The sequence below is a fragment of the Bufo gargarizans genome, chromosome 4 (assembly GCF_014858855.1).
Source record: "Bufo gargarizans isolate SCDJY-AF-19 chromosome 4, ASM1485885v1, whole genome shotgun sequence".
In the NCBI taxonomy this organism is placed as follows: domain Eukaryota; kingdom Metazoa; phylum Chordata; class Amphibia; order Anura; family Bufonidae; genus Bufo; species Bufo gargarizans.
Genome location: NC_058083.1, coordinates 235,897,941 through 235,923,398, shown reverse-complemented (window position 1 = coordinate 235,923,398; position 25,458 = coordinate 235,897,941). Strand labels below are relative to the sequence as shown.

The 25,458-nt window shown below is 39.9% G+C and overlaps 1 protein-coding gene across 1 annotated transcript in view; it reads left to right on the top strand.

Moving 5' to 3' along the window:
• The window catches only part of COL21A1 (collagen type XXI alpha 1 chain), a 386,987-nt gene that overhangs the window by 94,797 nt on the left and 266,732 nt on the right, over positions 1-25,458 (top strand). The gene's annotated exons all lie outside the window — the stretch shown is intronic.

Below are 25,458 nucleotides of genomic sequence, written 5' to 3'. Positions count from 1 at the left end.
ATTCTTATCTCTTTCTTATGCACCATTCTCTATACCGCCAGTCCAATCCAACAGCTGCTGCATATTTACAAACTGCAGTGTTGATGTGCAGCTATACAGCATGTGATCACTGCAACCAATCAGTAACAGGGACAGTGACATGCACAGTGGTTAGCACTGGTGCCTGGCAGCTGGGGTCCTAGGTTCAAATCTGACCAACGACAACATCTGCATGAAGTTTGCTTGTTCTCCCCGTGTTTGTCTGGGTTTCCTCCTGGTACTGCGGTTTCCTACCACACTCCAAAAACAATCTTATAGGGAACTTAGATTGTGAGCCTCACTGGGGACAGCTTGATGCTAATGTCTGTAAAGCGCTGCAGAATATGTCAGCGCTATATAAGTGCATAGAATAACTGACAAAAAAATGCAGGTGTGTGGCACTTGACTACTGCTTCAAATCACTGCCCTGAGGACATTAATTGTTTGGAGCAATCAAATGCCATATACCTTCATGTGACTGCTGCAGTGTGTAAACAAGCATCGTCACGAGGAATGGGTTTCTGACGATTTCATTTTTTATTTTACAACATTTGGGGAGAAGTCCAAAATATTTATTTATCTCAGATGCGGTAAGCACTTGATATTGGCAATGCAGGGAGGCAGGAGATAGCTTTTATACAGTATATAGGGACAGTTATAGTATATTACTGTCCCTATATAGAGTAAAATAGCTTCCCTCTGCCTCCCTGCATTGTCAATATGGAGCGCTTACCGCTCACTCAGGCATCTCTCCCGGCAGCTGGTTAATTACACAGCACAAATTAATAAAGGAGAACTCATTTACAGCGCTGGCCACGCTAATCAATGAGCAAGGCTTTTTATATATATATATATATATATATATATATACAATATATTTATATATAGGATGAAAAAAGCCAGCAGCACTCCAATAAGATAAAAAAAAAAAAAAACATATGTGGTTTATACTAACTTATGGCAGATGTATCTCCATATGGAGGTGAATGCTCAGAAGCACAGAGATTATTACTACCAAGATGCATAACTTTACATTTGTCCACATTGAACCTAATTTGTCAAGTTGATGCCCAATCACTCATAGTGTAGTATATGAACATCTTCCATAGACTGTACAGTTCTACACAGCTTAGTATCATTTGCAAAAATAGATATGGTGCTATTAATCCCCTCCTCAATATCATTAATAATATTATTTACAGTCACATACTCCTGTAGATAGTCCCTTAAGAGTCTGTCAAACATTTTTCCCACACCAGAAGCTAAACTAACTGGTCTATAATTACCTGTGAAGGAACTTGATCCTTTTTGGAATATGGGCACCACGTTTGCCTTGCGCCAATCACTTGGCACTGTACCAGTACCTAGAGAATCTTTAAAAATTATAAACAGGGGCACAGCAATGACTGATCTGAGCTTTTTAAGCACTATTGGGTGTAATCCGTCTGGATCCGGAGCCTTGTTCACATTTACCCTATTTAACTTCTCTTGGAGCATATCTACAATTGAGTATATTACTGGGTGTACTAACAGCCCCAGCAGCACAGATAACAGCTCCTTTCTCTTCTATTGTATATGCAGAGCTAAACCCCAAATCTTTTTTAGTAACTCTGCCTTTTCCTTATCTTCAGTGACTACCCCGCCTTACCATTATTTAGTGGACCTACCTGCTCAGACCTTGTTTTTTTTTAGCATTTATATATTTAAAGAATTTTTAGGGATTTGTTTTGCTCTCTTTTGATACCTGCTGTTCGTTTAGTATTTTTGCTAATTTTATCTCCTTTTTACAGATTTTATTAAGCCCTTTGTAATCTTCAAACGCTCCAGCTGACCCCTCATATTTGTATTTTTTTAAATACCCTTTTTTTGTCTTTTATATCCCCTTTTACAGTAGCTGTAAGCCATGAGGGGTTTAATTTTAGCCGTTTATACTTGTTACCTAAAGGAATAAATTTTTTCAGTGCAATTACTCAATGTGGATTTAAAGCTCTCCCATTAATCCTCAGTAGTATTATGTGACAGTAGCTGCACCCAGTCTATGCCCTGAAATGCTGCCCTCAACCCAAGGAAATTAGCCTTTTTGAAATTTAGTGTCTTTGCTCTGCCTGACAGAGTTTGCGTCTTATAGTTTAGGGGGAATATAATTATATTTTGGTCACTATTACCTAGTGTTTCTCGAACAGTAATATTTCCAACAAGCTTTGCATCATTAGGGATTACCAGATCCAACAGAGCATCGCTTCTACAAACTGGCCCATAAAGTGGTCCTGCAGCAAGTTGAGGAATCTTCTCCCCTTTGCGGTGGAGGCAGAATCATGTCCTCAGTGAAAATCTACCATTATGACCACTGTACCAGCTAGTGCAGCCCACTTTATTTGGTTATACAGTTGCATTTCTATCTCCTCTGTGATGTTAGGGGGTCTATAGATTATACCAAGTATTATCTTTTCAGTGTTTATATCACTTTGAACTTCCACCAATAAGGTTTCCACATCCTCACCATCCTCACCCACATTTGTCTCTTTCACACTTGTCTTCAGATCACTCCTCACATACAGGCACACGCCACCTCCTTTTCTATTTCCCATATATTTCCTAAATAGGGTAAAACCCTTAATATTTACAGCCCATTCATGCGAAGAATCCAACCATGTCTCAGCCACACCAACTATATCTATGTGTTCTTCTAGTACCATAGCGTCCAGCTCCCCCATTTTGCTAGTTAGACTTCTGGCATTTGTGAAAATACATTTTAAATTACTATTACCTATAAAGTGAATATCCTGGATTTTTGGGTTACCTTGGTTGATTTTTGTATGTAACAGGTTCTTGTTACTAGCAGTTCTATTTTTTATAAGTGTATAGTTATGCCCAGTCTTCTCTCTACTTTCCTCGCTAACCCCAGCCACCACTAAATCCCCACTGTCCCCTTCTATATCTACACTATCTACCCCCTTATTAGTATGATCACCCTCCCCAGATCCTAGTTTAAAAGCTCCTCCAGCCTTCTAACCATTTTTTTCCCCAGGGCAGTTGCACCCTCCCCATTAAGGTGCAGCCCATCCCTACTGTAGAGCCTGTAACCAACAGAGAAGTCAGCCCAGTCCTCCCATGAACCCAAATCCTTCCTTCCTGCACCAGCTTCTGAGCCACTAATTTAACTCCCTAAGCTCCCGCTCGTGGCACTGGTAGTATTTCTGAAAACACTATCTTGGAGGTCCTGGACTTGAGCTTCTCTCCTAGTTCCCTAAAATCATTTCAAGGACCTTCCATCTCCCCCTAAATTTGTCATTGGTGCTAATGTGTACATTGACCGCTGGGTCTTACCCAGCCCCACCCAGCAATATGTCAATCCAATCCGCAATATAGTAAACCCGAGCACCCGGCAGACAACACACTGTTCGACATTCACCTTCTTGGGAACAGATGACCCTGTCTGTGCTCCTAATAATAGTCCCCCACACCAGCATCTGTCTAGCCTTTGCTGCACTCCTTTTCCCATCCTTCTTGCAGCGGTCATCCTCCTGATTGCTAGGAGAAATGCCCTGCTGCAGTGTTGCTGGCCCTGGGCTTTCATCCCTAATATCAGCCAAACAGGCATATTTACTAGGGCATTCCAGCTCAGGACTAGCCTTCCTGGCACTTTTCCCTCTATCCCTTCTTCCTACATTAACCCAACTGCTGATCTGATAGTCCTGATCTTGCCCTCCTCCTCCCACCTCCATTTCACTGACCCCAGTCAGTGCCTGCACAGTGAGGTCTAAGCCTCTCTACAGGTCTGCAATGCCCCTAAGTGTTTCAAGCTGCTTATTTAGATCCAAGATCTGGTATTCCAAATATGCAACATGATTGCATCTAGTGCAAATGTATTCACCCTCGAAAGGCTCTTCAAGGCATGCATACATTGCACAGGACACACAGTTAGTAGCATTGTCCATGGAGCACATGTTTAAATGGGGATGAACAGTAAAGAAGGTAAACAGTAAATATAAGTTAGGATTTAGACCCTGTCTGCTGCAGTTGGAGGACTCGCTAGAATCAAGCCAACAACACACAAGGAAAATCTATCAAACCTTAGTTTCTTGCTCCTTGTCTTAAACGCTGGTTCTTTAAACTCCACTTATTCAGCAGCACACTTAGTACAGCAAGTTTGAGGTAGAGCAAGCTCTGGAGAGTTCAGTGGTGCAATTAATAGCACCTGGAAGCACAATCCACTCCCCTTAACCAAGCAGAGAAAAAAAAAAAAGGGTTTAAATAGCAGTCCACAGCAGAGAAAAAAAAAAGGGTTTAAATGGCAGTACCAAAATGCAAGTACCTAACTCTCAGGGACCTCCGCTATGAACCACACTCCAGCCACCTGCAATCACTCCAACGAAATCACACTAGGCACCAGAACTCCGGCTCTTTAACTCCACTTATTCAGCACCCTCAAGTAGAGCTTCTAGTTGGTATAACTTGCAAAGTATGTTTTTTTTAATAAACTTTAGTTTTCCTTTTAGATCTTGCAATAAAAAAAAAAGGTCAATAACAAAAGACCACAAAGTATACAAAGTTCAACCCCCTATTCTCTGTCCCTAATCCCGGGTGAGAAGAAAAGAAAAAACAACAAAAAAACAACAACTCTGTTTAATAAGACATTATCTTCTACCTAGTATGGCATATTTTTCATATGTCTTATGCACTTCTCGCCAAGCAGACACACTCAATTTCCTACAATTATTAAGCAGGCAAAAAAAAATAAAAAATCATTTCCTGTCTCTTCCGAGTCAGGTAGTGGTTGAGTATTGGTGAAAAACTCACTTTAATTCTCATCAAAGCAGATATTTTTTCAAATATCTCACGCCAGAAACTCTGAACTATCGAGCAGCTCTAAACCATGTGAAAAAAAATAGGCATAGCTCCTGCCACAAATAGTAAAGTTACTATTTGTCCACCATTTTATCCTAAATAATAAATTATGACTATAATAGAGAAAGGTGTAGTATACAAAATTGAATTAAATGATTACTCCCATTAGGAGAAGAATAGCCAACGTTAAATATTCTGCTCCACTGAGACTTGGAAATTGTGCTCATCTCCTACTGTCAGAGCTTGCAGCTCTTAATTTCATGTACTGCCACTCCAGAATATAACAAATTCTTATAGATTTTACCCTCTATTAGCCACATAACTAACTCTGATCCTAATTCTGTTTCAAAAACCTCATATTTTTGAACCATTTTCCTTTCCCTCTAATATCAAATTTATTTTTTAATTCATAACATTCTATAAATGTGCTATCAACCGAAACATCGGAAATATGGTTGCAACCTGCTTTATACAGAGCCTAATTTAGAAACTTCACTTAAATGTTCGTTATACCATAATGGTGCTTTGACCAACAGCTTGGTTTGATTCAGTCTTCCTTTTTAATAAGGCCCAGGAGTTCTCCAAAGATTTAACCATCAGATTCTTTCTCCATCTTACATTTCTCATCTGCCCAGACTCTAAAAGTTGAAATATGTCTGACTAGTTACCCAGGCTGTTATAGATAAAATACTTTGCCAAATTTATTTTCTCCCACAAGAAAATAAATTTGGGATATTTCCTAATAATCTAGAAATTAAATACCTCCCTCTTTCTGGGTAGACTTAGGTACTCCAATTTCATCCTTATCCTTTACTGCCCCGGATCAATACATAAAAGATGGTGACTAATTTTTTAATAAGAGCCTCTTTAAACCAAATTGATGAAGCCCAAAAAAGATACAATAGTTTAGGAAGACAGACTGTTTAAATTAACACAATTCTATCGGCCATACAGAGGGGAAGGTAACTCCATACCACAGCTTTTTTGCTCAATTCCCTAATGACTAGTTTGGAATTAATATTATGAAAATTAAATGTTTCTTGATACCTGTTTCTCCAAGTAACGGAAACTTTCACCATTGTACAGTACCTTCAACCCGAACAAGTGTATACTCTCCCACTTTTCCAGTGGCAAGAGTGTGGACTTGGACCAGTAAGTTGCTAAACCTGATTATATGCTCCATAGTCTCCCATTATTTCCATTACCCTAGGGAGGGAGACCAGTGGGTCCTCCAAAAACAGTAATACATTGTCCGCTTATAAGGAAATTTTGTCCTCACTTCCTCCCTACCTGAATCCCTGGATTAGTGGATCTGCTCTCACTTGGATCACCAAAGACTCGATAACCAATGCAAACAGGTGGGGGCAGAGGGGAAAGCCCTGTCTTGTACCCCAAAATAAGGGAAACTCCACCAAACACTCCTCTACTATTGAGATAGATGCAGAGTGCTAGAATACAAAAGTCAAACCATATTAATAAATCCCTCTCACAGGTCAAATCTATTCAACACTGCCCAGATGAATTCCCACTCCACCCTATCAAAGGCCCTAACCACTTCCAATGACAAGATGGAGTGGGACCCCTCACATCCGCCAAGGTGATTATTTGAAAAAAAAATCTTCCTGTGATAAAACCAATATGGTCCTCCTTAATTAATTCCATAATGACCTTTGAAAGCCTAGTTGCCAATACTTTAGGGAAAAATTTAATATCTGAATTAAGGAGTGACATAGGCCAATATGAGTCTACCAATATGGTGTCCTTATCTGCTTTTAACAACAGCATTTTTATTGCCTCTGTCATGGATCTGGGAAGGCAGCCCTCAAGAATAGAAGATTCAAGGACCCTTAAGAGCGATGGAAGGAACTTCCGGTATACCTCGAAGGGGAATCCATCTCCACCTGGTGATGTGTTACCTTTAGCTGAGTCTAGCACTTCATTTAATGTCAATGGGGCATTTAGCATTTTTCTCTGTGCTTCAGTAATTCTAGGAAAAGTTACTTGCACCATTAAATCATCATTTAGATTTAAATCAACATTCAGACTCATATAATGAGAAATAAAAGGCACATTTTTGCAAGATTATGTCTGTTTTGCTGCTGATCATCCCATTCCTGAACCTAATAGAAGCTATACCTCTTGCACGAACCCAGTCCCGAATTATTGACATCAAGCATCTATTAGGCTTACCTGTTTCCCAATATTTACTATGTCCTTGAAAGAAGGCCTTGTTTTTACTTTTCTCTGACAGAAAATCATCAAGCTGCTTCTGTTCTGTTAACCAAACCTCTTTATTACCCTCTGATGGATCCAGAGTGTAAACGTTGTCTTCTCATCTAACAGCTGCTTTTAAATCTTGCTCTGCAGACTTAAATTATTATTTTTTTCTTTATTATTACCATGAATAATTCCCTTCTCAGATAAGCCTTGGCTGCCTCCAATACCATTAAGTCTGACGCTGTACACCAGTATATCTAAAAAAACCCCGATTCATATGATTCACAATTGGATCATTATCAGGAATAACATTAAACCAGTGGGGGTTGAGTCTAATACTCCTGGACCTATTAGTTCTATTGGTCTGGACAACTACATGCAAAGGGGAATGATCTGAAATGCAGCATGTTTGATATATTTTTTTCCCTATCTTGGGTATAATCGATTCTTCCCATAGGAATAGATCTATTTGTGATAAAATGCTACATGACTTATTCCAACAGGAAAATATCTTCTTATTTGGATTGCATGCACGCCAAATGTAAATTAACCCCAATTCTTTACAAATTTTGGCCAATGGGGTCAAGCCAACAGGGTCAACCACCTTACTGACCCTAAATATATTCAAATCCTCATCCATAACCCTGTTTATATCCCCAAATACCAAAACCGGACAAACATCTTTCCTCTTATAAAATTCCATGAAGACTCTGGATATAAAAGGCAGTGCATAATAAGTAAAGGACAAAAAAACAAATTCAATCTACCATTTTACAATGAAAAAATACAAACCTAACCTCTAAATAAATTACCTTATCAAATAACTCCCATTTTACTTTATTATGTATTAATATATACATTGTAGAATGAGTGACTATAATATGCCCACCATTTTCTAAACTATGTGAAAAATATATACATGAAAACTATAAATATTGTGGCGCACAGGAGGAACCACAGATCATATGAGGTGCTCTCAGTAGAGTAGGTTCACCCTATCTACTCAATTGAATGGCAATAAGAACAGAATGAACTGGGCACTTTCAGATATCTCGACCAATACTGAATTATTTATAAGGTAAACCTAGTACTACACAATAGGAGTAGACTAAAAACAATTAAATGTCGGCTAGAGCATCTACAAAAAAATACAATAACACAATAAAATTGATAATATATTCGATGAGAAATCGCTGAATGTAACAAAGTGCATATACTGATGTCTCTAACTGAAACAGTAATGGAACAGCATACACAATAGCAGCAATCAATTGTATGCAATGGAAGATCTCAAGATCTTGAGGATCGATGTTTGATCGAATATAGATAAGAGCATGAAGATAAAAGTCTAAATCCCATAAGAATCGCTGTTTGATCGAATGAGGTTGGTTAATAAGAACTCAATAGCATAGAAAACTTGTGTTTAGCTCTTCCCCAATAGGCAGTACTAGCGGTGTCCCGCTATGTTGAAGTCTCAGCGGCTTCCCATTGAAATAATTCACTGTGTGTTCCCAGCACACATAAGCCGGAATAAAAAAATTAAACAATTTTACCAATTTGATGGAGCAAGTGCCCAAAAATTGCTCTGGACATTGGTGTTTGAGTGTAATCGACCGTAGTCTTACGAACTTCTTACGTCTAAACTCCCACGCCGGCGACTTGTTTTCACGTGGACCTCGATAATTGTACACGGTCTCTAATTCAGCAAGATTTCAGTCACCTACTGCGCGGCAGACGGTATTAAATGGGCACTTTCGTATAGATTTTCTTCATCACACTTAGCAAGTGATTCTTGGGGGATTAAAACCAGACGCGTTTCGGGGTATTGAATAACCCCTTCCTCAGTGTTTCCAAGTCCCCCCAGAATGCCCCTCTTTTATAGGGGTACATAGTCTGGTCTAGATCGTTTTGTTTATCAGAACCAGATAGTAGTTTTAGTATCGATCCTTTGCTCGAATATAGTAAATACTGCTATGTGTGAATAATAACTTCGACATCAGTATACAAATATGAATACATATAACCATCTCATTAATCATAAAATAAAGAAATATAAAGGAATAATACAACCAGTCAAAAAAATGCCAAAGCAATATTGTAGCTCAAAATCCCAACAAACAGTTACACAGACTTAGTTGTTTTTTCAATTGGTATACAAAACGCATTGGGTCCCATGCGGTACCGGTGCGGTAGTGTTGCGCTTTTGTATATAAATTGCTCAATAAAAAAATCTCAATAATCCTTCCTCCAAATAGGGGTATAATATAGCATTAGATTTACTGTACGTCCCAAAACTGATTTTTATTAAAACATAATATCCCATCTGAAGATAAGTCTGTTTGTTGTAGTTGGGAAGAACTTCTTAGCAAAGTTATTGGCGAAGCATAGGGTGGGGGCCCCTTACTAAATGAAATCCAGCCAGGAATTAAAAATACCTGGCAAGGTTAACCGTCAGCAAGGGGCACCCACCTGGTGTCTAAAGGAAACCAAAGAGTTCAAACTCTGCATTCAGACCACCAGGAAGCAGAGTGTTCAACTCAAAGATACGTTGGGTTTCCAACCTAGACATCTTGGCAATATGATTCCCACCCCTCCAATCAATAGCCGCAAATATTAGGCCTGATGGATTTTTATTGTGGGGAATTCTGAAATGGTTGGCTAATGAGTGGGCTTCCAGACCTTTCCTAATGTTGGCAACATGTTCAGATATACGTTTCTTCAAGGACCTTTTGGTCCTCCCAACATATTGGCGTTTACACAGAGACTCCACAATATAAATTACATTTTCAGAATTACAAGATAAAAAATGCTTTATAGAGTGTCTGTGCTTATTTGTAGTTGATATCACTTCACTAGTTATTTGAGGAAAAGTAGTAATTTAGCAATTGTTACTTTGCCCACATCTAAAAAAAACCTAAATATTCCCCCAACTTTGGATCAAAGTGGTCTGTTTCATATTATTTTTAATTGTAGGTGCTACTTTAGTGCCTAAATTAGCAGCTTTGGTGAATGTAATAGGGATAGGGATGGTGGAGCCTATTATTTAGTCTTTTTGTATTAAGTGCCAATGTTTTTGTATAATGGTCTTAATTTTTTTGTGATAATGGCTATATGGTAATATTAACCTTATCTGGTCTCCCTTCTGTTCTTTAGGGCTTTATTATTTTCATTATTTTCACCAAAAAAAAGTCAGCTCGTTCCATGTTCCTCACTTTGTTCAGTGCTCCATCTACGAGCTCAATGGGATATCCTTTCTTTAAAAACAAATTTTTCATTTTATCAGCTTCTTGTTTTATTCTTCAAAATTGGCCTTGAGGAATATTAGTAAGCCAACTGGGGAGATGATAACTGTTGTATAAAATATAACTATTCCTAGTTGACGGTGTGATATACGTACAGCTTAAATTTTTTTTATCTTCCACATAAATTTGCAAATCTAAAAATTCCTACTTGTAACACCCGTAAATTTAAGGTTACAATCATTAAAATTATTTCTTCTAAAATAAAAAAACAAGTTCACTTTACCTGGCTTCCAAATGATATTTTTTTTTATCAATATACCTTTGCCATAGCACCAGGTCCCTCCCCAGTCTGGGAGCCATGACTTGCTTCTCCCAGTTAGTCATAAATAAATTAGCATAACTGGGGGCGAACTTGGTGCCCATAGCAGTCCCTTGGATTTGTAAAAAATAATCACCATTAAAATTAAAATAATTATGGGACAAGATAAAATCGATGCCATCAATTAAAAACTTGATCTGTCCTGGGGCCAACCTACCTTCTTGTTGTAACTGAGTGTTAACTGCCCATTTACCTTGTTTATGGTTTATAACAGTGTATAATGATTAGACGTCCAATGTCCCCATTATCCAATCTTCCCCAAGTACTACCTTTTCTATTATCTCGATGATTTGTGTTGTATCTTTTGTGTATGACGGTATATTTTTACCCTTGGTTACAATAACACATTGATGTATTGCGAAAGATTAGAGGTCAGGGATTTAATCCCTGAAACAATGGGACGTCCCAGTGGATTAGTCGCGTCCTTGTGGATTTTAGGTATACAATAAAACAATGGTATACGTGGATGTTTATTTTGTATAAAATTGTATTCCTCTTCATTTAAAATGCCGCTACTTTTCCCTTCTTCACAGAAATTAACCAGCTCCAAATAAAACAGATAGGTTGGATCTTTTCTCAATTTTGAGTAGGTGTCGGTGTCAGACAGTTGTCTTATACCCTCTGAGTTGTATTTATCTATGTCTTGTATGACTATTGATCCCCCTTTATCCGCAGGGCGGATAATAATATTATTATTTTTTTGAAGTGTTTTCAAAGCTGTTATTTCTTCTCTTATTAAATTCTGGCGTCTATATTTAATATTATTTTTTATCTTCCGCAAATCATTTTCAACACATTCTTTAAAAGTAATCATTTCCTGGCTCAGTTCACTCCTGGGTTATTTTTGGGATGTGTTTTTCACCGTTGTATGTATATATTGTTCATGTTGGTTTATCTGACTATTCTCAGTATCTTTTAGATTCCTTAAAAAGTATTTTTTTAGGCAAAGGCGCCTCATAAACTTCTCGATCCCAATAGAAGTTTCAAATTTGTTTAATCGCACTGTAGGGGAAAATTTTAAACCTTTATTTAATAATTGACTTTGGGTATTGGATAAGGTGACAGAACCTAAATTAATGATAGAGTCATTATGGATAAGGGATTCATTTATCTGGGGTAATGGCGCCTTCTTCCTTCCTCCCCTCCTTGTCTTCCTCATATTGTCTTGCCCTGGGGAGGTAATTCTGACTGTGATAATCGTGTTGATTGTGCAATCTCCCTGTTGGTTGTGTCCTGTAGTCTTGATGTGCAGTCTGAGGTCTGTTCCTCAGATTGTAGTGTAGTGTAGTATGCTCTGTGGGTGTGTTCAAATGTGATAACTGTGGTCTCATTGGTGGTGACCTTTGTTTCGTGCGTATCCTGTGGTGAGGTAAAGTCCGATCTAAAAAATGCAAAAACTTCAAGTCTTTTCTGAGTGTTTATAGTGCAATTAGTTTCTTCAAAATTGTCTGTCTCTATAGTGTTAGTGGTCCTTACATTCGTTACCCCATGATTAGGTACAATACCCTTTGATCCCTCTCCATTTTCCCCATATTTCTTTGTTTCTTTAGTGCCTCTCTTACTATATTTAAATTTCTTCATCTTTTTGTCTATTATTTCCCGTTCTGCTTTATCTAAATTATTACACAATCTAGATTGTAATAAATTAAGTTCGTCATTTTTGGGAAATCTATCAACTACAATTTTTATTTCAGCAATTTTTTTAGTGATTTCCTCAAGTAATTCCGTACGCCTTCTAATTACTAAGTTCGTCAATGCAACAGATTGTTCATGTAATAAACTATCCCATTCTTTATTAAAGTTGGGATTGCAGAGATCTTGAGCCAGGATTTTGATTAATGTTAAACCTTTTGGGATCTGATTAATCTCTAAACAACGTTTCAGAGATTTGATCTCCCACCTTTACCTTAATTGGCAAATTAGTAATTATTCCAATTCTTTAAGAACATTTGTTGCACTAGGTGCATCCTCAATACCATCTGGGTCTACAGTATCAAAATAAAAATTATCCACTTTTTGTTTTTTTTATTCAATAAGGTCCCAAATATCCATGATCTTGATTGATCTGTGCAGTCACAGGGGTGAAAAATGAACAATGAAAACTATAAATATTGTGGCACAGGAGCAACCAGAGATCATATGAGGTGCTCTCAGTAGAGTAAGTTCACCCAATCTACTCAATTGAATGGCAATAAGAACAGAATGAACTGGGCACTCAGATATCTCGACCAATACTGAATTTATAAGGTAAACCTAGTACTACCCAATAGGGCTAGACTAAAAACAATTAAATGTCGGCTAGAGCATAAAAATCAAGGACATCTACAATAAAATACCATAACACAATAAAATCGATAATATATTCGATGAAAAATCACTGAATGAAACAAAGTGCATATACTGATGTCTCTAACTGAAACAGTAATGGAACAGCATACACAATAGCAGCAATCAATAGTATGCAATGGAAGATCTCAAGATCTTGAGGATCGATGTTTGATCGAATATAGATAAGAGCATGAAGATAAAAGTCTAAATCCCATAAGAATCGCTGTTTGATCGAATGAGGTTGGTTAATAAGAACTCAATCGCACAGAAAACTTGTGTTTAGCTCTTCCCCAATAGGCAGTATTAGCGGCGTCCCGCTATGTTGAAGTCTCAGCGGCGTCCCGCTGAAATAATTCACTGTGTTTTCCCAGCACACATAAGCCGGCATAAAAAATCGAACGATCTTACCATTCGATGGAGCAAGTGCCCAAAAATTGCTCTGGACATTGGTCGTTGAGTGTAATTGACCGTAGTCTTACGAACTTCTTCAGTCTAAACTCCCACGCCGGCGACTTGTTTGCACGTGGACCTCGATAATTGTACACGGTCTCTAATTCAGCAAGATTTCAGTCACCTACTGAGCGGCAAACAGTATTAAATGGGCACTTTCGTATAGATTTTCTTCATCACACTTAGCAAGTGATCCTTGGGAGATTAAAACCAGATGCGTTTCGGTGTATTGAATAACCCCTTCCTCAGTGGTTGCAAGTGCCCCCAGAATGCCCCTCTTTTATAGGGGTTGTGATGTCATACAAAGTCTGGTCTGGATCGTTTTGTTTATCAGAACCAGATAGTAGTTTTAGTATCGATCCTTTGCTCGAATATAGTAAATACTGCTATGTGTGAATAGTAACTTCGACATCAGTATACATATATGAATACATATAACCATATCATTAATCATAAAATAAAGAAATATAAAGGAATAATACAACCAGTCAAAAAAATAGTAAAAAAAATGCCAAAGCAATATTGTAGCTCAAAATCCCAACATACAGTTACACAGACTTAGTTGTTTTTTCAATTGGTATACAAACCGCATCGGCTCCCATGCGGTACTGGTGCGGTAGTATTGCGTTTTTGTATACAAATTGCTCAATAAATAAATCTCAATAATCCTTCCTCCAAATAGGGGTATAATATAGCATTAGATATACTGTACGTCCCAAAACTGATTTTATTAAAACATAATATCCCATCTGAACATAAGTCTGTTTGTTGTAGTTGGGAAGAACTTCTTAGCAAAGATATTGGCTAAGAAGTTCTTCCCAACTACAACACACAGACTTATGTTCAGATGGGATATTATGTTTTAATAAAATCAGTTTTGGAACGTACAGTATATCTAATGCTATATTATGACCCTATTTGGAGGAAGGATTATCGAGATTTATTTATTGAGCACCTCATATGATCTCTGGTTCCTCCTGTGCGCCACAATATTTATAGTTTTTATTGCTCATTTTTCACCCCTGTGACTGCACGGATCAATCAAGATCATGGATATTTGGGACCATATTGAATAAAAAAAACATAAAGTGGATCATTTTTATTTTGATACTGTAGACCCAGATGGTATTGAGGATGCACCTAGTGCAACAAATGTTCTTAAAGAATTGGAAACATTGCTAATTTGCCAATTAAGGCAAAGGTAGGAGATCAAATCTCTGAAAAGATGTTTAGAGATGAATCCGATCCCAAAAGGTTTAACATTAATCAAAATCCCGGCTCAAAATCTCTGCCATCCCAACTTTAATAAAGAATGGGATAGTTTATTACATGAACAATCTGTTGCATTAACAAACTTAGTAATTAGAAGACGTACGGAATTACGTGAGGAAATCACTAAATAAATTGCTGAAATAAAAATTGTAGTTGATAGATTTCCTAAAAATGACAAACTTAATTCTTTGCATTCTAGATTGTGTAATAATTTAGATAGAATGGGAAATAATAGACAAAAAGATGAAGAAATGCAAATATAGTAAGAGAGGCACTAAAGAAACAAAGAAATATGGGGAAAATGGAGAGGGATCAAACTGTATTGTACCTAATCATGGGGTAAGGAATGTAAGGACCACCAACACTATAGAGACACACGCAATTTTGAACAAACTAATTACACTATACCCACCCAGAATACATTTGAAGTTTTAGAAGAGAGGGGGCATTTTTTAGATCGGACTCCACCTCACCACAGGATACGCACGAAACAAAGGTCACTACCAATGAGACCACAGTTATCACATTTGAACACACCCACAGAGCATCACTACAATCTGAGGAACAGACCTCAGACTTCACATCAAGACTACAGGACACAACCAACAGGGAGATTGCACAATCAACACAATGATTATCACAGTAAGAATTACCGCCCCAGGGCGAGACAATACGAGGAAGAAAGGGGAAGACAAGGAGGGGAGGAAGGAAGAAGGCGTCATTACCCCAGATAAATGAATCCCTTATGCATAATGACTCTATCATTAATTTAAGTTCTGTCACCTTATCCAATACCCAAAGTCAATTATTAAATAAAGGTTTGAAATTTGCCACTACAGTGCAATTAAACAAATTTAAAACTTTTATTGGGATAAAGAAGTTTATGAGGCGCCTTTGCCTAAAAAATACTTTTTAAGGAATCCAAAAGATAGGGAGAATAGTCAGATAAACCAACATGAACAATATATACATACAGCGTTGAGAAACACATAAAAAACAAACAAAAAAAAACAGGAGTGAACTGAGCCAGGAAATGATTACTTTTAAAGAATGTGTTTAAAATGATCTGCGGAAGATAAATATAATTTTAAATATAGACGCCAGAAATTAATAAGAGAAGAAATAACAGCTTTGAAAACACTTCAAAAAAAATAATAATATTATTATCCGCCCTGCGGATAAAGGGGGATCAATTGTCATGCAAGACATAGATAAATACAACTCAGAGTGTTTAAGACAACTGTCTGACACCAACACCTACTCAAAATTGAAAACCTATCAGTTTTATTTGGAGCTGGTTAATTTCTGTGAAGAAGGGAAAACTAGTGGCATTTTAAATGAAGAGGAATACAATTTTATACTAAATAAACATCCACGTATAACAGTGTTTTATTGTATACTTAAAATCCACAATGACGCGACTAATCCACCAGGACGTCCCATTGTTTCAGGGATTGACTCCCTGACCTCTAATCTTTCGCAATACATTGATGTGTTATTGCAACCAAGGGTTAAGAATATACCGTCATAAACAAAAGATACGACACAAATCATCCAGATAATAGAAAAGGTAGTACTTGGGGAAGATTGGATAATGGGGACGTTGGACGTCCAATCATTATACACTGTTATCAACCATGAACAAGGTAAATGGGCAGTTAACACTCAGTTACAACAAGAAGGTAGGTTGGCCCCAGGACAGATCAAGTTTTTAATTGATGGCATCGATTTTATCTTGTCCCATAATTATTTTAATGGTGATTATTTTTTACAAATCCAAGGGACTGCTATGGGCGCCAGGTTCGCCCCCAGTTATGCTAATTTATTTATGGCTAACTGGGAGAAGCAAGTCATGGCTCCCAGACTGGGGAGGGACCTGGTGCTATGGCAAAGGTATATTGATAAAAATAAAATCATTTGGAAGCCAGCTAAAGAGACATTTTAGGCAATAAAGTAGCACCTACAATTAAAAATGATATGAAACAGATCACTTCGATCCAAAGTTGGGGAAATATTTAGTTTTTTTTTAGATGTGGGCAATGTAACAATTGCAAAATTACTACTTTTCCTCAAATAACTAGTGAAGTGATATCAACTACAAATAAGCACAGACACTCTATAAAGCATTTTTTATCTTGTGATTCTGAAAATGTTATTTATATTGTAGAGTGTCCGTGTAAACGCCAATATGTTGGGAGGACCAAAAGGTCCTTGAAGAAACGTATATCTGAACATGTTGGCAACATTAGGAAAGGTCTGGAAACACACTCATTAGCCAACCATTTCAGAATTGCCCACAATAAAAATCCATCAGGCCTAATATTTGCGGCTATTGATAAAGTAGAAAAAGATTGGAGGGGTGGGAATCATATTGCCAAGATGTCTAGGTTGGAAACCCAACGTATCTTTGAGTTGAACACTCTGCTTCCTGGTGGTCTGAATGCAGAGTTTGAACTCTTTGGTTTCCTTTAGACACCAGGTAGGCACCCCTTGCTGACGGCTAACCTTGCCAGGTATTTTTTATTCCTGGCTGGTTTTCCCTTAGTAAGGGGCCCCCAGCCTATGCTTTACCAATATCTTTGCTGATAAGTTCTTCCCAACTACAACAAACAGACTTATGTTCAGATGGGATATTATGTTTTAATAAAATCAGTTTTGGGACGTACAGTAAATCTAATGCTATATTATACCCCTATTTGGAGGAAGGATTATTGAGATTTATTTATTGAGCAATTTATATACAAAAACGCAACACTACCACACGGGTACCGCATGGGACCCGATGCGTTTTGTATACCAATTGAAAGAACAACTAAATCTGTCTAACTGTTTGTTGGGATTTTGAGCTACAATATTGCTTTGCCATATTTTTGACTATTTTTTTGACTGGTTGTATTATTCCTTTATATTTCTTTATTTTATGATTAATTAGATGGTTATATGTATTCATATTTGTATACTGATGTCAAAGTTACTATTCACACATAGCAGTATTTACTATATTTGAGCAAAGGATCAATACTAAAACTACTTTCTGGTTTTGATAACAAAACAATCCAAACCAGACTTTTTATGATATCACAACCCCTATAAAAGAGGGGCATTCTGGGGGGACTTGCAACCACTGAGGAGGGGGTTACTCAATACCCTGAAACGCATCTTGTTTTTAATCCCCCAAGGATCACTTGCTAAGTGTGATAAAGAAAATCTATACGAAAGTGCCCATTTAATTCCCTCTGCCGCGCAGTAGGTGACTGAAATCTTGATGAATTAGAGAACGTGTACAATTATCGAGGTCCACGTGCAAACAAGTCGCCGGCGTGGGAGTTTAGACGGAAGAAGTTCGTAAGACTATGGTCGATTACACTCAAAGACCAACGTCCAGAGCAATTTTTGGGCACTTGCTCCATCAAATTGGTAAAATCGTTAGATTTTCTATGCCGGCTTATGTGTGCTGGGAACACACAATGAATTATTTCAATGGGAAGCCGCTGAGACTTCAACATAGTGGGACACCGCTAGTACTGCCTATTGGGGAAGCGCTAAACACAAGTTTTCTGTGCGATTGAGTTCTTATTAACCAACCTCATTCGATCAAACAGCAATTCTTATGGGATTTAGACTTTTATCTTCATGCTCTTATCTATATTCGATCAAACATCGATCCTCAAGATCTTGAGATCTTCCATTGCATACAATTGATTGCTGCTATTGTGTATGCTGTTCCATTACTGTTTCAGTTAGAGACATCAGTATATGCACTTTGTTTCATTCAGCAATTTTTCATCTAATATATTATCGATTTTATTGTTTTATTGTATTTTATTGTAGATTTTCTCGATTTTTATGCTCTAGCCGACATTTAATTGTTTTTAGTCTAGCACTATTGAGTAGTACTAGGTTTATCTTATAATAAATTCTGTATTGGTCGAGATATCTGAGAGTGCCCAGTTCATTTTGTTCATATATACAGTCAGGTCCATAAATATTGGATCATCGTCACAATTCAAACATTTTGGGATCTATACACCACTACAATGGATTTAAAATGAAATGAACAAGATGTGCTTTAACTGCAGACTGTCAACTTTAATTTGAGGTTATTTACATCCAAATCAGGTTAACAGCATAGGAATTACAACAGTTTGCATATGTGCCTCCCACTTGTTAAGCGACCAAAAGTAATTGGACAATTGGCTTCTCAGCTGTTCCATCGCCAGGTTTGTGTTATTTCCTCATTATCCCAATTACAATGAGCAGATAAAAGGTCCAGCGTTCATTTCAAGTGTGCTATTTGCATTTGGAATCTATTGCTGTCAACTCTCAAGATGAGATCCAAAGAGCTGTCACTATCAGTGAAGCAAGCCATCATTAGGCTGAAAAAACACAACAAACCCATCAGAGAGATAGCAAAAACATTAGGCATGGCCAAAACAACTGTTTGGAACATTCGTAAAAAGAAGGAACGCATCGATGAGCTCAGCAACACCAAAAGACCTGAAAGACCACGGAAAACAACTGTGGTGGATGACCGAAAAATTATTTCCCTGGTGAAGAAAACACTTTTCACAACAGTTGGCCAGATCAAGAACACTCTCCAGGAGGTAGGTGTATGTGTGTCACAGTCAACAATCAAGAGAAGACTTCACCAGAATGAATACAGAGAGTTTACCACAAGATGTAAACCATTGGTGAGTCTCAAAAACAGGAAGGCCAGATTAGACTTTGCCAAACGACATCTAAAAAAGCCTTCACAGTTCTGGAACAACATCCTACCAAGATCAACTTGTACCAGAGTGATGGGAAGAGAAGAGTATGGAGAAGGAATGGAACTGCTCATGATCCTAAGCATACCACCTCATCAGTGAAGCATGGTGATGGTAGTGTCATGGCATGGGCATGTATGGCTGCCAATGGAACTGGTTCTCTTGTATTTATTGATGATGTGACTGCTGAGAAAAGCAGCAGGATGAATTCTGAAGTGTTTCGGGCAATATTATCTGCTCATATTCAGCCAAATGCTTCAGAACTCATTGGCCGGCGCTTCACAGTGCAGATAGACAATGACCCAAAGCATACTGCAAAAGCAACCAAAGAGTTTTTAAGGGAAAGAAGTGGAATGTTATGCAATGGCCAAGTCAATCACCTGACCTGAATCCCATTGAGCAGGCATTTCACTTGCTGAAGACAAAACTGAAGGGAAAATGCCCCAAGAACAAGCAGGAACTGAAGACAGTTGCAGTAGAGGCTTTGCAGAGCATCACCAGGGATGAAACCCAGCGTCTGGTGATGTCTATGCGTTCCAGACTTCAGGCTGTAATTGACTGCAACGGATTTGCAACCAGGTATTAAAAAGTGAAAGTTTAATGGGTTTACGGATTGATCTTTGATATATGAAAACTGATTTGTCATATATTTTCTCTGTGAACTCATGTTGTACTTTAATGACTCATGAATTATTATGACCTCATATAGAGTGCCTCGTATGTAGGCGTCTCTTTTGCTGTATTGTACTTTTATTCTTTCAAAATAATAAAATATGATTAAACATAAAAAGTGAAAGTTTGATTTATGATTATTATTATGTCCCATTACTTTTGGTTCCTTAACAAGTGGGAGGCACAAATGCAAACTGTTGTAATTCCTACACCGTTCACCTGATTTGGATGTAAATGACCTCAAATTAAAGCTGACAGTCTGTAGTTAAAGTACATCTTGTTCTTTTCGTTTCAAATCCATTGTGATGGTGTATAGAGCCAAAAATGTTATCATTGTGTCGATGTCCCAATATTTATGGACCTGACTGTATATATATATATATATATATATATATTTATACATATATATATTGAAGGAAAAATCCAGCGGGAGCACCATCCAAAAAACGGGTGCAATGTCCAACAAAGGGCAACGGCAATACCCAAATAATATAAAATGGGAAAAATAGGACTGCACTCCAGAATAAAAGTGAAATATGAAAACTTTTATTCACCCATAATATGGCAAACTTGCGACGTTTTGGCTCACGATTGAGGAAGGCTCTTGTGAGCCGAAACGTCGCAAGTTTGCCATATTATGTGTGAATAAAAGTTTTCATATTTCACTTTTATTCTGGAGTGCAGTCCTATTTTTCCCATTTTATATATATATATATATATATATATATATATATAGAGACCAGAAAAAAAGCAGCAACCCCATAGATGCAGCAGAAGCTGTGCTACTAACTTAACAATAAATTACAACATCATCAGTCCCTGGGTATCCATCCAGACAATAGCATCTTCAGCACAAGAAAAAAAGGGTTTTCTTACTGTATATGATACTGAGTCTGGCAGGAAAAAGCAATGAAAATTTAACACCACAACTCTTTTTTTAATATTATAAAAATTGCCTTTTTTTATGTCAATTATGTGTATGATTTTTATGTGCAGTTTCACAGGTCATATTTACTTGGTTATGTATTAATCTACACATGTAAAATCTTATATACACTCATTGACAAAAAAATATATGCACCTAAGTATAAATGTCAGATGTTGCAAAACTCTGCATGCAGTAATGCCTCAGGCAGATATGTTGACTGCTAGACATTCCTCTATGACAAACTCAAAGTCATTTTATCCAGTTTACAGACTATGAAAGGAGGGTAATCATTGGACTGAGAGAAGCAGGATGGTCATGTTGATGACTTGCCCACCATCTAGGCCATTGTGACTTAGCTGTTATGAGGTATTGGGGCCAGTTGTTACATAAGAGCATGCACACATGGCGAACAGGCTCTGGATGGCCCAGACAGACCATCAGTAGAAAGAACCATTTCATCCACCGACAAGCACAAGTAGCTCCCTGGGGTGTCCTGAACGAGAAAACCTGGACTGCTATAAACTGGATCCATATCTTCTTCGGAGACAAGTATTAAGGCTGATTTCAGCCTGTGTTTGTGGGCGGGGCGTAGCTCCCTATATATTCCCTCCAATACCTTCCCACAGGCGGTGTGTCTCACTTACTTTGTAGGAAGAGCACATCTAGCCGGCCTCCAAGTTCACTTGTGTCTGGTGCGTCTTGCTGTTCGGTGTACGTCCGGAGAGAAGTTCCTTCTCATCAAGTAAGTCCTGCTAACTTCGCATCGGCGCGGCCGGCAGCTGCGCTCTCTCATTCCGGCTTGCGGTCCACGGTGGAACGCATCGGCTTCCGCTGTCTCCCCAGCCACTTCCTGCTGAGCGCAGATCGGGCCGCTCGCTTACCCACCGGAGACGCCTGAAACTCGCCTCGCACAGCGTGAGCATAGCAGTGAGTCAGGAACAGGTGGCGCGCGCCTCACTGCCTCACTGCTGAACCTTTCCTCAACCACTTGCCAGACGCAGAGATCGGGTCACTCCCATCACGGCTGGCAAGGGCTGGCATCAGGCGTCTCAGCTGGTCCAGTCTACTGGCATCCTTAATGTACCGGGACAGTACAGGATTAGGCCATTCCTTGTATGTTACCTGGATCGTCCAGGCCACGTTATGTGTAATTATGTTACCTGGATCGTCCAGGCCCGGTTCAATGTTGTAGGTCACCTGGATCGTCCAGGCCATGGTCTATTGCTGTCGGTTACCTGGTTTGTCCAGGATTGGGCCATTGTTGTATGTTACCTGGATCGTCCAGGCCCGGTTCAATGTTGTATGTCACCTGGATCGTCCAGGCCATGGTCTGTTGCTATCGGTTACCTGGTTCGTCCAGGATTGGGCCATTGTTGTATGTTACCTGGATCGTCCAGGCCCCGTTATGTGTAAATACGTTACCTGGATCGTCCAGGCCCGGTTCAATGTTGTATGTCACCTGGATCGTCCAGGATTAGGCCATCGTCTGTACGTCTCCTGGATCGTCCAGGCTCAGTGCAATGCGGTACGTCACCGGACCGTCCAGGCCATGGCCTATTGCCATCAGTTGCCTGGATCGTCCGGGATTAAGCCATTGTCTGTACGTCACCTGGATCGTCCAGGCCCAGTGCGAGGTGGTACGTCACCTGGATTGGCCAGGCCATGGCCTATTGCTATCGGTTACCTGGATCGTCCAGGATTAGGCCATTGTTGTATGTCACCTGGATCGTCCAGGCCCTGTCATGTGTAAATACGTTACCTGGATCGTCCAGGCCCGGTTCAATGTTGTATGTCACCTGGATCGTCCAGGATTAGGCCATCGTCTGTACGTCACCGGGATCGTCCAGGCCCAGTGCGATGTGGTACGTCACCTGGATCGTCCAGACCATGGCCTATTGCTATCGGTTACCTGGATCGTCCAGGATCAGGCCATTGTTGTATGTCACCTGGATCGTCCAGGCCCTGTCATGTGTAAATACGTTACCTGGATCGTCCAGGCCCGGTTCAATATTGTATGTCACCTGGATCATCCAGGTTCAGGCCATTGTCAGTACGTCACCTGGATCGTCCAGGCCATGGCCTATCGCTATCAATTGCCTGGATCGTCCAGCCCCAAGCAATTGTTGTATGTTACCGGAATCATCCAGGCGCCCATCACGTGTGGCACGTTTCCTGGATCGTCCAGGCCCCAGTTCATTGTCGCCCGGCACATGGACCGCCAGACCAGTCCATGGCACAGGTCTCGGGACCATTCAGGTTCGTTCAACGTGGTGTCACCTATATCGTTCAGTCTGGATCTGGCGTTCCTTGTTAACTAGTTCGTCCGGCCAAGATCGGCATGGTTACGTGGATCGTTAAGGTTCAGCTGTCTGATGGCAGGTCACGTCATTTTGTCCTTCTTGAGTTCCTAGGTCGTACCAGGCGTTGGGCAACATCCAGCTCCTTCAAGTTAGCCATTACGGCTCCCATCTCATGTCACATCGGGGCTACCATACCCCGTCCGAGTCTGTCAAGGCCGGGCACGAGCCTTCCGGTTGTTCGTAGGGGTCTCGCGGTCCCCACTCTTCTCACAGCCACGTTTATTCAGTTTACAAAAATTTTCCCTCAGATTCCTAGGAGTGTCTCCAGCCGTCATAAAATCCAAAGTAGGCAAAAGTTCTGCAAGGTAAGGTACACGCAACAAGATCCTAGCATTGGTAGGTTCTGTTCTTGTTTATTTCAGTCCATGTTTTCCTCACCTAGCTCTTATTGTTGACCTTTCTATCCGCGGCAATCCAGATCAATTCATTCTTCACAAGTTCGGTTCAGCCAAAGCGGATCCAAGATGTCCCAGTTGTCTGGTACAGAAGACAATGTGTCTTCCTTAGGCTCAGTAGTCTCAGGTCGCAGCAGCAACAGATCTCTCCGCAACTGGACCATTCCAAAGCTAATTGCTGAGCTAAACAGGAAAGGGATCCGGTATCCATCATCAGCCAGGAAAGCGGAACTTTATAGGATCCTGATGTCTGAGGCTGGGTCCTCCGAGGAACAATCTTCCTTGTCATCTATACAGCTGTCGCTTTCCCAGCTCCAAGCTTCCATCAACGGGTTAGTCAACTCAGTCTCGGACATCCAGTCCAGAGTTGAGGTCCTGGAAGTCCAGCCTTCAACGTCCGGCCAAAGCCAGGCCACCGTATCAACTCCGGCCGCCCTACAGTCTCTCCAAGGTATTAATATTCCTACCCCCCAAATTGTCCCATCCCACTTCCTACCAGAAAGTCTCAAAAAAGATATAGTGGCAGGCAAGGACATAAACCTAGCTTCCATCCTCATTGCATCCCATGATGTCGCAGAGAACCGCGTGATCAACTGTGGGGACGTATCAATAGTCATGAAAGCCAAAGATGCACGTCTCAGTAGGAAGCTGTCCATCCCGGAATTTGTCCTGGCCTTCAGTGTTTATAGGGATGTGGTCTGCTCAGCCCAGCCTGACAGAAGGGAGGAATTGGATAGATACCTTTACCGGGTCACCGACCTGGGCCAGAAATATGGTGGATCAGCATTCTACGATTATCACCGGTCCTTCTCCGCCAAAGCAGCAGCAGCGCTCTCCCAGTTCCAGTTTGTCACCAATTGGGCGGAGATGGATACTGAGCTATTCTGCCGGCACTTCGCGGGGCTCAGGGCCCCCACCTGCTCAAACTGCCAGTCTATATTTCATACAACGGATTGGTGCCCAAACTTCAGTCTGAACACGCCACAAGGTCCATGGCCCGGCCCCTCCGGCAGTCAGGGCCATTCCAGTTCAGTGGACAAATTAGGCCGGCCCATAGTTTACCTCGGCAAAAGCCAGTTGTGCAACAACTTTAATCTGGGGAGCTGTGCCTTCAACGCATGTCGGGCTTTGCACATCTGCTCGTTGTGTTTCAGAGCTCATCCTCGCTCCTCGTGCCCTAGGAAAACCTCACAACAACCATGACTAACCGACATCAATGTCGAACTACTGTCGATTCTCCTAGCCGACCACCCTGATCGAGCATTCACTGAATCCCTGATATCCGGTTTCCGCCAAGGGTTTCACACAGGGTTAATTTCTCTTCCCCAAAGTAACTGGGAGGGTCCTAACCTAATGTCAGCCAGTCAGGATCCAGAGGCAGTTAACACATTGATCCTAGCAGAGGTCGCCAAAGGTTTCTTGCTAGGCCCCTTCTCCGACGTTCCCTTTCAACACTGGCGCATCAATCCCATCGGTATTGTATCAAAACAGTCATCTAATAAAAAACGTCTGATCTATGATTTGTCTGCTCCACATGCTTCGTCCACTCCTAGCCTGAATTCTCTGATCCCTTCAGACGAATT